Source organism: Trachymyrmex cornetzi, unplaced genomic scaffold, assembly GCF_001594075.2.
Source record: "Trachymyrmex cornetzi isolate Tcor2-1 unplaced genomic scaffold, Tcor1.1 scaffold951, whole genome shotgun sequence".
NCBI lineage: Eukaryota > Metazoa > Arthropoda > Insecta > Hymenoptera > Formicidae > Trachymyrmex > Trachymyrmex cornetzi.
Window position 1 is genome coordinate 7,127 of NW_017300302.1, and position 11,269 is coordinate 18,395.

General features: G+C 31.3%; 1 long non-coding RNA gene across 1 annotated transcript; it reads right to left on the bottom strand.

Annotated features, from left to right (window-relative positions):
- Positions 1-3,217: 3,217 nt before the first annotated feature.
- On the bottom strand, positions 3,218-5,733 carry LOC108769814 (uncharacterized). The gene is made up of 4 exons (XR_001940561.1): positions 5,566-5,733; positions 4,137-4,193; positions 3,550-3,682; positions 3,218-3,439 (listed from the first exon to the last, which is right to left on the bottom strand). It is a non-coding gene; the product is annotated as an uncharacterized LOC108769814 (long non-coding RNA).
- Positions 5,734-11,269: the final 5,536 nt, after the last annotated feature.

The window sequence follows — 11,269 nt, forward strand, 5'->3', positions numbered from 1 at the left end:
CGGGACCATTGTAACGACCGGTTAAATAGCAATGATCTCTTACTCGATTATCGTCTGGCGCGAAAGGCTTTTCACACACGTGACAATGCGTCGCGCTGTACAATGTCTCCCGCTGTTCGCTCGACAAAGTTTCCATGGGGACATTAGCTACTAAAATTTTTTTTACGGAATGTGCTAAACTTCTCAGTTCTTCAACGAACCATGAAACGCAATCCGGATCGCGACGAAATCGATATTTTGATAGCGAATTGTCGTATGAATAGCGCACGTAATATCCTATGCTAAATACTTGATGATGATGATGATACGTGACCGTAGATGCTTCCTGATCGCCATCAGTTTTCTCGAGGATGCATTTTAAATCAGCGTAAACGACAAATGGAACTCGTTCCTTCCTATTATAGTTGTTATATAAAACTCAGCCACTTGTTGTCATTGCTCGGTAGTCGGATAGCGCAGTCGTTTATCCGTTGGCAATCTACTATGTGTAACTGCAATCTATCGTTGGAATGAAAATAATGTAAACAGCTGCAAATAAAAAATAAATAACGATTTTTTAATTTTATTTTTTAAAAAGAATTCGCTTTTATTAATCATATACTTATCGATCGCAAATGTACTTTTGGCCGTTATGTTTGTTCAATTGCTTGCTCATGAGCCGAGACAGATTCTTGATCCATGCGAAATGGCCCACATTGTCGTCTCGCGGATCTCGCAAATATAGTAAATTGACATGTTTCTCCTTTTTGTCGTTGGTGAGTCGTATCAGGAGAACGTTTAGCGTATTTTGTCTCTCGATAACATATACGTTAATAGACACGTCGTTGAGACGTTCGAATTTCGTTACGTCTTTTAACGTTATAGGAAATTCTATATTTTGGAAATTCAGCACCGTCGTATAGTGTGGGTAGGAAGATTCGCGATCCGCGTTTCTTTTGGCTGGGTACAGAGCGGCGACCACCGACCACGCGAAGCATGCATTGTCCATCGATCGCACGTTAATCACCGCTCTCTTTGTCATTATCTCTCGCGGCACTTCGAAGCGACATCCCGCGCGCAATGGATTACACTTATTGATGTTTATTGTAAGATTCATGATTCGCGACAATGCCCACCCACTGTCACGTTCTTGAAACTCCTCCAAAGATGCCAACGTAGGTTCGATGACGTGCCGCTCGTACCACTCACGCAAGTTCGATGTTTGAAAGAGTTCGTAGTTTTTAGTATTAATACTTTTATTGGCACGTTTATCGTCCGTCGCAAATTCGCCGTTAAATATGGTGTTCACTTTTATACAGTTGTCTTTCTATTGTATCTTGCACTCGCTCGAGCACTACACTGTTGATGTCTTCTAAAAATCGTCGCGGCTAGATATAGTTCGCGTTAATTACCGCACCGGTTAAAATTCTATTTTTAAACGCCGCATCGATCTCTCGCCAAAAAAAGATCTTTCCACGTTATTGTCACTGTTATTGCTAGTGCTCGCGTAATCACCACCAAAATGCAGAAATCGTCTTTCTAATTGAGTCTTCGTACCCTCGAGTCGTGCAATTGTAGCGATTAGAGATTGCCCCCCTGCATCCAATGGAGAGCCGTGGATGCTTGACATGATTGCATTCTTCAAGCTGGTTAATTAATTCATTGCACTCTTCTATCCACGCGAAACACTCCCTCAAGTTAGCAATTTGGTGGGATTGATTCAACAGATCGCTCTCTGCTTGATTGAAATCTCGATCCATGTTTACAACGATTTACTAACAGTAAAGTAAGACGAGTTCGCTCTCGTAGATTTCAGCGTACTATGATCTGACACATTTCTAGACTGAATTCATTTTCGTCTGCAATTCCCTCTTTTCAGAGTAGAGCATTATGTGCTCATTTTTCAAAGAATGTTTAAAAAAACGCTCTACCCTCATAAAAGTTTACGAAAATACAATTCTATCGAGTTTCACTTACCTACTAACCTTGATACATATTACAAAAACATGTTCGATTGTCATGTCCCTTCCAAAAAAAAAGAATAAAGGATTGAGGCTCTTTTATCAAGGAAGATATTGCGTTTCATATCATCGATTTCGATAGCAGCCAGATACTGGCGCTCAATCGATTAATTATGAAACTTGATCGTATTTAGGTATTTAAAATAATTAATAAATGTTGTATCTAGAAAAATTACATTACGCTATATCTTGATCGAAAAACCGTTGGAGCATATACCGGTGAATACTCTTTGTAAAACTTTTCGTTTTATAACTATCTGTTTTTTTGTTGTTCATGGCAATATTTCCTTTTTTTGTGATGTTTTTTGTTGTCTTGTACGTGCCTGCAGTCCCCAAAATCTCGGATGCCTTACTACCACTCCGCATGACGTCATACGCCGCCACCGAAGAATCCCCCGCGCCCCGCATTCCCCTCGGAGTTCCTGAGTTAGAACTCTCATATATATACTACTCATATATATAAAAAACATTTTTTTTATTAAATTGTAATGAACAAAGTGTTAATGAATCTTTTTTTATTATTATTTCGTAAACGATCATATATGTATAATATATGTATATAGCTAAAAATTATAAAAAATCTGTGAAGTTCGAAAAGCGTACAATATTATAATTATTTAATATTAAAATATAAATAAAACAAAATATAATCAGAAGAGCTACGAGCCAGAACAAAACAAATTTTAATGTACATATGATACAATTAATATTAAGTAAAATTAAAGTAAAAACAAAATAAAAATATGTCTACATCAAACTAAAAATATGTTTACATCAAACTAACGTTTCGACCACCTTCGGGTCATTTTCAAAGTTATAAACAAGTATGTATATGAAAGCGGTTGACTACGATAGATCAACATAGATCACCAATATTATAGAAGTACAATGAAAATAATTAAAAATAGATCTTCATTGTTCAGCCCTTGATTTCAGTTATATGTAGTCGATGGAAGGTAGATCCTGGATTTACGCCAACATTCAAATATCGCTGAGTATCCAACAATGAATAGACGTAATTATCAAAAAATAAATCCTGGATATACGCTATGGTTCGATTACAAAAAGTATTCGCCAAATATAAAAAAGTCGTTGATAATACCATTAAGGAAGCCAAATACAGCCACATACAGAGTGGTCCTCGTCGCAAATTTGCTTAAATTTCCTGTTATTTACAAATATTTTTATGGGATATATAAAATAATTTTACAGCAATATCTAGTTGCTCAATGTATTATTTATTTATTATAAGTGCAAAATACGTGCAATATTTGTAACTGATCTCAAAATTTAAAGTGTTTAAAAAGAGTGCATTCGTGTTATAAGTATATCAATAATAAAGATCATAGTAAGTACATAATTTTATAGATAAAATGATTCATAACAGTTCCTTTACGATGTCAATAATTCTATCATAATAGTTATCCTTTAAAACCTTCCTGTAAGAAAATTAACTTAATTATTTATATACGAAGTCCTAGAAATTATTAAATTATTTGTAAAGATCTTTTACAACGTCTAACGTTTAAAATTAATATCCATAACTTACATTGATGCACATTCCGTGATTTTTTTTTAACTTATGAGGGACAAATAATACATATCGAACTTAGTAAACTTCCTAATAAAGGTATCTTGCATAAATCACCAATAACGCAACCTAACAATTCAAGTACTATTCTCTGCAACATTCAAAGGAATTCTCTATACATAAAAGCAATAGTGATTTTCGTTTATCAGTATTATATATATTCTATCATAAACATAATATAAATTAGACAATATTATTCATTTATTTATTTTCGTAATATTTAGTCCAAATTGTTAATTTTAATATATAATTAATACAATTTCATAATCATATATATTAAAATAGTTCTAAACTTTTAAAGTATTATGATATTATTTTTTATGTTTATACTGAAAAAACACATATTTTATGTATAACCCCTTCAAACTTTTATTACATACACAAATAATAGTTTATCCTGAATATAATTTTAGCGTGTAAACACAGTTGTATAATAAAATTATTTATATGTACTTTTTTAATTACTTGTTATAATACATATTATTTTCTATATTCTAATAATAAGCATAACTTTCAAATGTAATTTAGTTTTATATAATCCTTACCACAATATTTCCTATAAGATTACAGTTTTCAGAAGAACATTGTCCTCGATCAAGTATCTAATAAAAAAAGTATAAGACTTAATTAAAAGGAATTTATTAAACTTTTTAGATAATTTAGCTGATAATTTCGAGTACAAAATTAATAAAATATGTTAAATAAATAGTAAATTCTAATGTATGAATTTGAACTAACATTTTCGCTCTGTAAATTAAATATTTAAAAACTTCTAATGTTTCAATATCACATTTTTCAATGCAATTAGAAGTTCTTAAAGTGCTGTTGCAATTATTACTTTTTTAACGTATCATAAATATTATTTAAAACAATATTATATTTATAAGAGAGAGTGTGGGGTAAAATAAATAGGTACATACCCTGCCTGCACTATACGTAACAGAAACGTACTATTTTGGTCGCAAAGTCGCAGAAAATATGTAACGTCTCTTGCACATCGCAACGACGTGCGTAGACATGCTATTTTAATGGCAAAATCGCAGAAAATATGTAACGTTTTTTGCACGTCGCATAGACGTGCATAGAAAATATAATGTACAGTTGGTAAAATTGATTCTCGAAGAATCTATGGCGGTGTTTAGCGCGAATAAATATAGGAGTCAGATTGGATTGAGTTTACAAACGACAGTGTACAATTAAAAAGTAATTGTTTTTTATTCTTTTATAATTATAATTTTTGTGTATAGTTTCTCTACGCATAATATTCTCTTTTTCCGCTATTTTCAAACTGAATAATACTAATCGACAGAAAATTTGTTGAGGATCCTAACCCTATTTGCTACATTAACAGTTTTCAATATTTCGACATCAAAGACTTCATATATGACATGATCATAGATGAAGCCTATTGGATAAAATATCAAGTTAAGCCTAACCATAAGTTGACTTAACTAGATAATGAAAAACGATAATAAAAAACCGGGTCTTAAGTCGCAAATAGGTGCTCAACACGATGCATAAAGTCATAAATATTCGTCACTGCGATGTTGCTGTCACCAAAAATTTGACTGTTAGTCACTTGTCAACGACGTGTCTATTACGTTTCGAGAAGTCGCTGCGACGTAACGTGTGACGAGTTGGCACGTCATAGAGACGTGTTTGTCACGTATTGTGCAGGCAGGGTATGTAATATATTCTAAATATACTTTATATCTTTAAAGTAGAGAGAGGGAGAGAGAGGGAGAGAGAAAGAGAGAGAGAAATGTAATATATTCTACTAAAATATTCACCTTCTTTATAATTCTAACAAGTTTTTCTATTTATAAAAGGTATCTCTTTATATATTTTTACTGACATTATTACCTTCTGATACGTTGATAAGTACATTGCAATAATAAAAACTGTTTGTAATAAAAATTTCTATAAAATAGTTGTGTATCAATTTGTGGTACTATTACATCAATTTATACATACATCTGTTGCGAAAACCAGTCCGATGAGGGTCAAGAATAGAAATACATAGAATGCCTTCATGGTTACTGTAGCAAGCGCAAAGGTTTTATACTTATAGTCAGAAAACACTAAATTTCTGCGAAGCGATATTCCTTCGAGTAAAAACAATTGACGATTGAAATATTTTGCTGTGCGTTTACTTATTACGAACTCCCTTATAAAGAAATACTGTATCTTATCGTTCTTTGAAATTTGTGCGAAAATTATAGTATAAAATTACTGTTGCTAAACTTTTAAAAACAGTCATTTTTTTATCATTAGTGAATACTATGTATTTATATACTTGCTACCGCTCGTGAATGTTCGAACACCCGCATAAATTTTATCGAATTGTCATAGAAATAATTAAGACATAAAAACATTCGTGTTATTTTTTTATTTAATCTATTAGGGGGTACTTGTACACTTTTTATGAGTACGAACATTGATTTCTTTATGCATAGTTAAATTTTTTAAAATATTTTACACAATAGAATTGAAATATTCAATAATGCATACGATATAGGGGGAAGTCGCCTATATCGTACCCCCTAACGTTTAAACAAAATTGTAAACAAAAGTCCTGAAAATATCAGAATATTTATGTATTTATATTAAACTTTGGTTCATTGGCAATAAAACAAAACGATACTTTTGCGAAATAAACATTACATTATTATTTAAATTAGATTTTTATAAAAAGTAGCTTTCGGTTTACGATTTGGAGACCGGGTCATTAAATTGTTCCACCTGGTTCTTAAATCGTACTTCTAATATAGCAAACAAGCTGACATTGCTTATTGTCATGAAATGACATCTTTAACGTCAAAATGACGGTAAATAACGTCAATTTGTTTATTGGGAAAATAAACAAATTTAATTTTAGAACTCATTCATTAATAAATTTATTTTTAATTTCAAACTAAGTGTACATATTTAAGTAGGTATAATAAAAATTTTCTACTATAAAAACAGGAATTAGACTGTGTCTTTTAAACTCATTTATGAAAACAAAATAAAAAGCAATACTTAAATTGATTTAAGCTATCATTGCACTCATTTCAGAATATTAAAATCTCAGATATTTTAACAAAATAAATTTTAGAAATAAAATCAATTACAGATTTTTCCGTCACAATAGAAATGATTCAATAAAAAGACTCAATAGAAAAATTTAATAGAAAGACTCGATAGTTGATAAGTAATAACTTTCTTGAGCGCTTATTTAAACAGTTTTGGCAAATGTCAGGATTGTCACTACAAGTTTCGTGCAACCATTTAGAGCACCAGAATCTAGTCCACTGTAGGTCCTTTTTTATCATAATAGTAACTTCCACATATTGCTCGCGTCACTTGCGATACAATATAAAGACCAGCGACAAATACGATTTACCCAACACCCTCTATTTTTACAAATTTGTCAATAGCAACGTAACTTATAAATTTTTTTTGTTAATTTGATGCTATACTCGAAAAAGTTTAAATATCAATTATAACCCTGAAGGACACTATAATTCAATTTCCCACCTTGTACTGTGATAACACCTTAGGTAAATTTTATTAAAACTTAGATCAGACACCGAACAAAATCAATTTTGAATATTACTCGTAAACAGATGATTCGAAGACAAAACAAAAATGATAGTTCTTAACCCATATTACCAGCGTCATTGTCACATCAGTGTCATTATCTTTAAAAAAATTGTTTCGTTTAGAAAATACAATGGAGGTATGATTTAACCGTTGGTACGACTTAGCCAACTCTCCCCTACAATATATTAGACTAACAAGAAAAAAAATTATTTATTTTATCGGCCTCTCAACTCAAAAGCTTCCATCTCATGCCAAAAGAACACCACTAAATTTTAATCAAAAAATATTAAAATTTAAAGAATCGTTAATGAACAATTTATAAATCAGTTTTGAATTTTGTTAATACATGTTTGATTTGATGTAAAAAAGACTTAACTCGGATTTTAAATGTGGTAATGTATATTTTTTTTGGTCGCTGAACACGATGTAATAATTCATTCAGCTCTCTACGATATACACTTAAAAAATACAGCCCGAATAATGTGAAAAAATCATCAAATTTCGAGTTTAAAGTCGATTTTAGCAATGTTTCAAGGCATTCAAATGTATTGTTACTCTCTGCAAATTGTAGGTCTGTTTACTCAGAACAAGATTTAATTGGAATTTTCTTGCAGGGCCTTTAATGGTTGCATCTAACTGGATTATAAAACATTTTTAAGGACAGAAACAATTTTTTTACAAGTTCTAAAGTATACCGCTTCGTGATTTTGACGTCTTCAAATCAAATGCCTCAATTTGACAATAAAAAACTCTTTATTAGAAAATGAAATGCACTGTTAGAAATTTCTCATAGAATTTTAATTAACATGTAAAGGAAGCATGTGGTTATGTACGAAATTAAATGTAATAAATGATGTAAATAGAAACTAAATTATATAGTAGTCTTAAATGTGATGAACGTGTGTATTGAAATTAATGAACACATTATTATAGAAATTAATTAACACGTTAATGAAAAGTACGAGATCTGTAACTGAAACATAATTTACGTTAATGACATGTGAGAAACGTAAACGTATTAAACGTTAAGCGTTAATAGTATTAGACTTAATTAAAATATTATTAATATTCGTAAATGTAAAAGTAAGGGAGACCGAGGCCGATTGTCACAGTTATTGAGTTTATTGATTTTTAGAAAAAAGTGGATGCCTGATATTGAAATATTATATACGTTACAATATACCTACATCCTTTAGGTATTAAAAAAAATATTACTCGTGAATTCATCATATCATAAAAATAAGTTATTTAATTTTAAATGATGCTGCGAAAATATGACAATTAACCCCGTGTTCTGGGTTGATTGTCACACGTTCTAGAATTGGCAGTAGCATATTTGTTATGGACAACACATAAAAAACACAATTTTTATTTTAATATTAGTTCTATATTTTGAGAAATAATAGTAATTATAGTATTAATACAAATAAAATAGTTATTTTAATCATAAAATACGTAATTTGTTTTTGTACCATACAGTTTCTACATGAAAAAATATATCTATATGAAATATAATATATTTGTAAGTATATATATTCTCTGAAAATGTGTCCTCCAAAGATATTAAAATTAATCGTCAGCTAATCTCATCTCATTTTGGTCAATCTACCTCACATAGCCATTTTTAATAAAAGAGATTGTATTCACAAACTTAGTCAGAATAATGATTACTTAATTGTAGCAAAGATTTTCTCGTATGTCATTTTCTATGACTACAGGGATATTACGATTAATAATGCCAAAGACTTGTCAGACAACAAAATAGGTGATTATAAAATTTACTCACCAACTTCATTTTCTCAAAAATCGCTAAATATAAACAATGCTTGTGGTGCAAACCATTTTACACAACAAATTAATATTATATCATCTATTTACAGTTAACGTTTAAGTTAAGCATATTGAAATTTAATATGTACTACAAACTTAAATTTCATTAATATGTACATTAATAGTTATTTCAATTAGGATTAATTAAATGTCATTTATATCCGTAAATGAAAAGTATATTAAATTTCATTACACTTAATTTTTCAGTTACTGTAAACTTAAATCTCATTAACATGTGCATTAATAGTCCTTTCAGTTACAGAGAAATAGAACTTCATTCACCAATGTACATTTAAATTTAATGAAATTTAAGAACATTTCTAACAGTGTGAGTACATGATACAAAAAAATATGATTTAATTTATTGAAATAAACTACATATATGTATATATATATATATATATCAAATAAAGACATTGTTGCCGGCGGCGGGAGCCTTCGATCTGGTTCCTCCGTTAACGACAATTAAGACGATTTATTTTTGCGCCGGGTTCGCTCGGACGCTTCGACGGAGCCCTCTCGACCCGTCGCTCTCCAGATTCGTACCGACCTTCGTCGCGCGAACTCGAACGGCTCGCAGCTTTGATTTTGGAAGCGATAACGCGATTCGCCGATAACATCGGTCCAGCAACGAGCGACGAATCAGGGGGTAACACACCGAGTACGACGAGGGCCTTTTTTCTGTGTCGAAAGACTCCCGTCGTCATCGGCACACAAACACTCGCTCTCGACGTCGACATTGCTCGAAAGTCGAATCAGCAAAGATTCGAAGCGAAGAAGTTTCTCGAGCGATCTCGACGACCGCACGAATTAACACTCTAATTCTGAACAACATAAATAAAAATAAAATTTCAATCGAATCATAATTGGTGATCCAAATTTGAAAATTTTGATAATAATACAAATAAATTTCCGAAAAACACATTTACATATTAAATCTTGCAAATTTTCGTATCAAGGCTTCTGACTATTCAGCCAAGAACTCTGCGTTGACGGTAGCGACACAGAATCAGACGGCGGTCTGGCGAAACCGGCAGTAATACATTCAAGTACGTGCTCATGTACGTGTGCTCGCCTTTGGCGCGCCGAGAGTGAACGAGACAACGAGCTCCTTCTCACACCTTGTTTCAAGCGACCGAAAATGCTTTCTCGGCAATCTCGGCCGCTCAGCGGCCCCCGGCGTCAATAAGGGGTGAGGGGCATCCTAAATAACATATAAGTTTTAATAAATTGTATTAGTATAAATTGTATTAGTATAATAGTATTAGTATAAAATTAATCCAGAACAGTATAAATTATGTTAAAACGCAACAGTTTACGAGATATTTAACTGTTTACGATTTTTCATGCGCGATATATACCTTCTTCGTAAACTCGAGTAGCAAGAATAGTTCAGTAAGATTAGAATTCTACCGGAAAAAAATTATAAACCAGCATTTCTCTTTAAGAAAATTTTCGAGAAGCAATCAGAAAAGAAATGCGTATGTTTCAGATTCGAGACTTGTGATAAAATAAGCGGAAAAAATCGAATAGTTGCAACAAGCACGTTTTTTGCTTATAAAACGAAAGATATTGATTGTATGGAAAAAAGTTTGGTATGAAAAATGTATTTATAAAATACCTACACTAAAAAAAAAGATTGGTTGCTGCAACAATTTAGATAGTAAAATATGACACAGCATTTTTAATCGGCTGCAGCAATCAGTTTTTGGTTCTAGCAGCAAATTTTAGTTGTGTTAGCCTATCGAAATCATATTGATATTTTAATTGATATTGAGGATAGACAAACGCAACTAAAAATTTGCTGCTACAACCAAAAACTGGTTACTCCAGCCGATTAAAAATGCTATGCCATATTTTACAATCTAAATTGTTGCAGCAACCAATCTTTTTTTCAGTGTACAAAATGAATCGATCTATTAAGGGGGGTTTGACCTTTGCTGACCGTAAAATTAGCTCAACTTCGTTAATTTTTTTTTAAAGAAAATTTATTATATACAGAACAATATGGCGTTTTGCATGAAATTATGTAATATCTAAACAGTAAAAAAAATTTTTTTTTTACTGTTAATAAGGAAGTAATATTGACTCTGCAAATCATCTGAAATCAAAATTCTTTTTATTTTTATTAATTATATGAGTGTCGCTATGACAGGACCTAAAATAATGTCAATTGTTTGAAATTTGTCAAAATGGTGGCATTGAAAAAAAAATTAATTTTTTGTCCTAAAAATTTGCTACTTTTTTGTGAATAACAAATCGA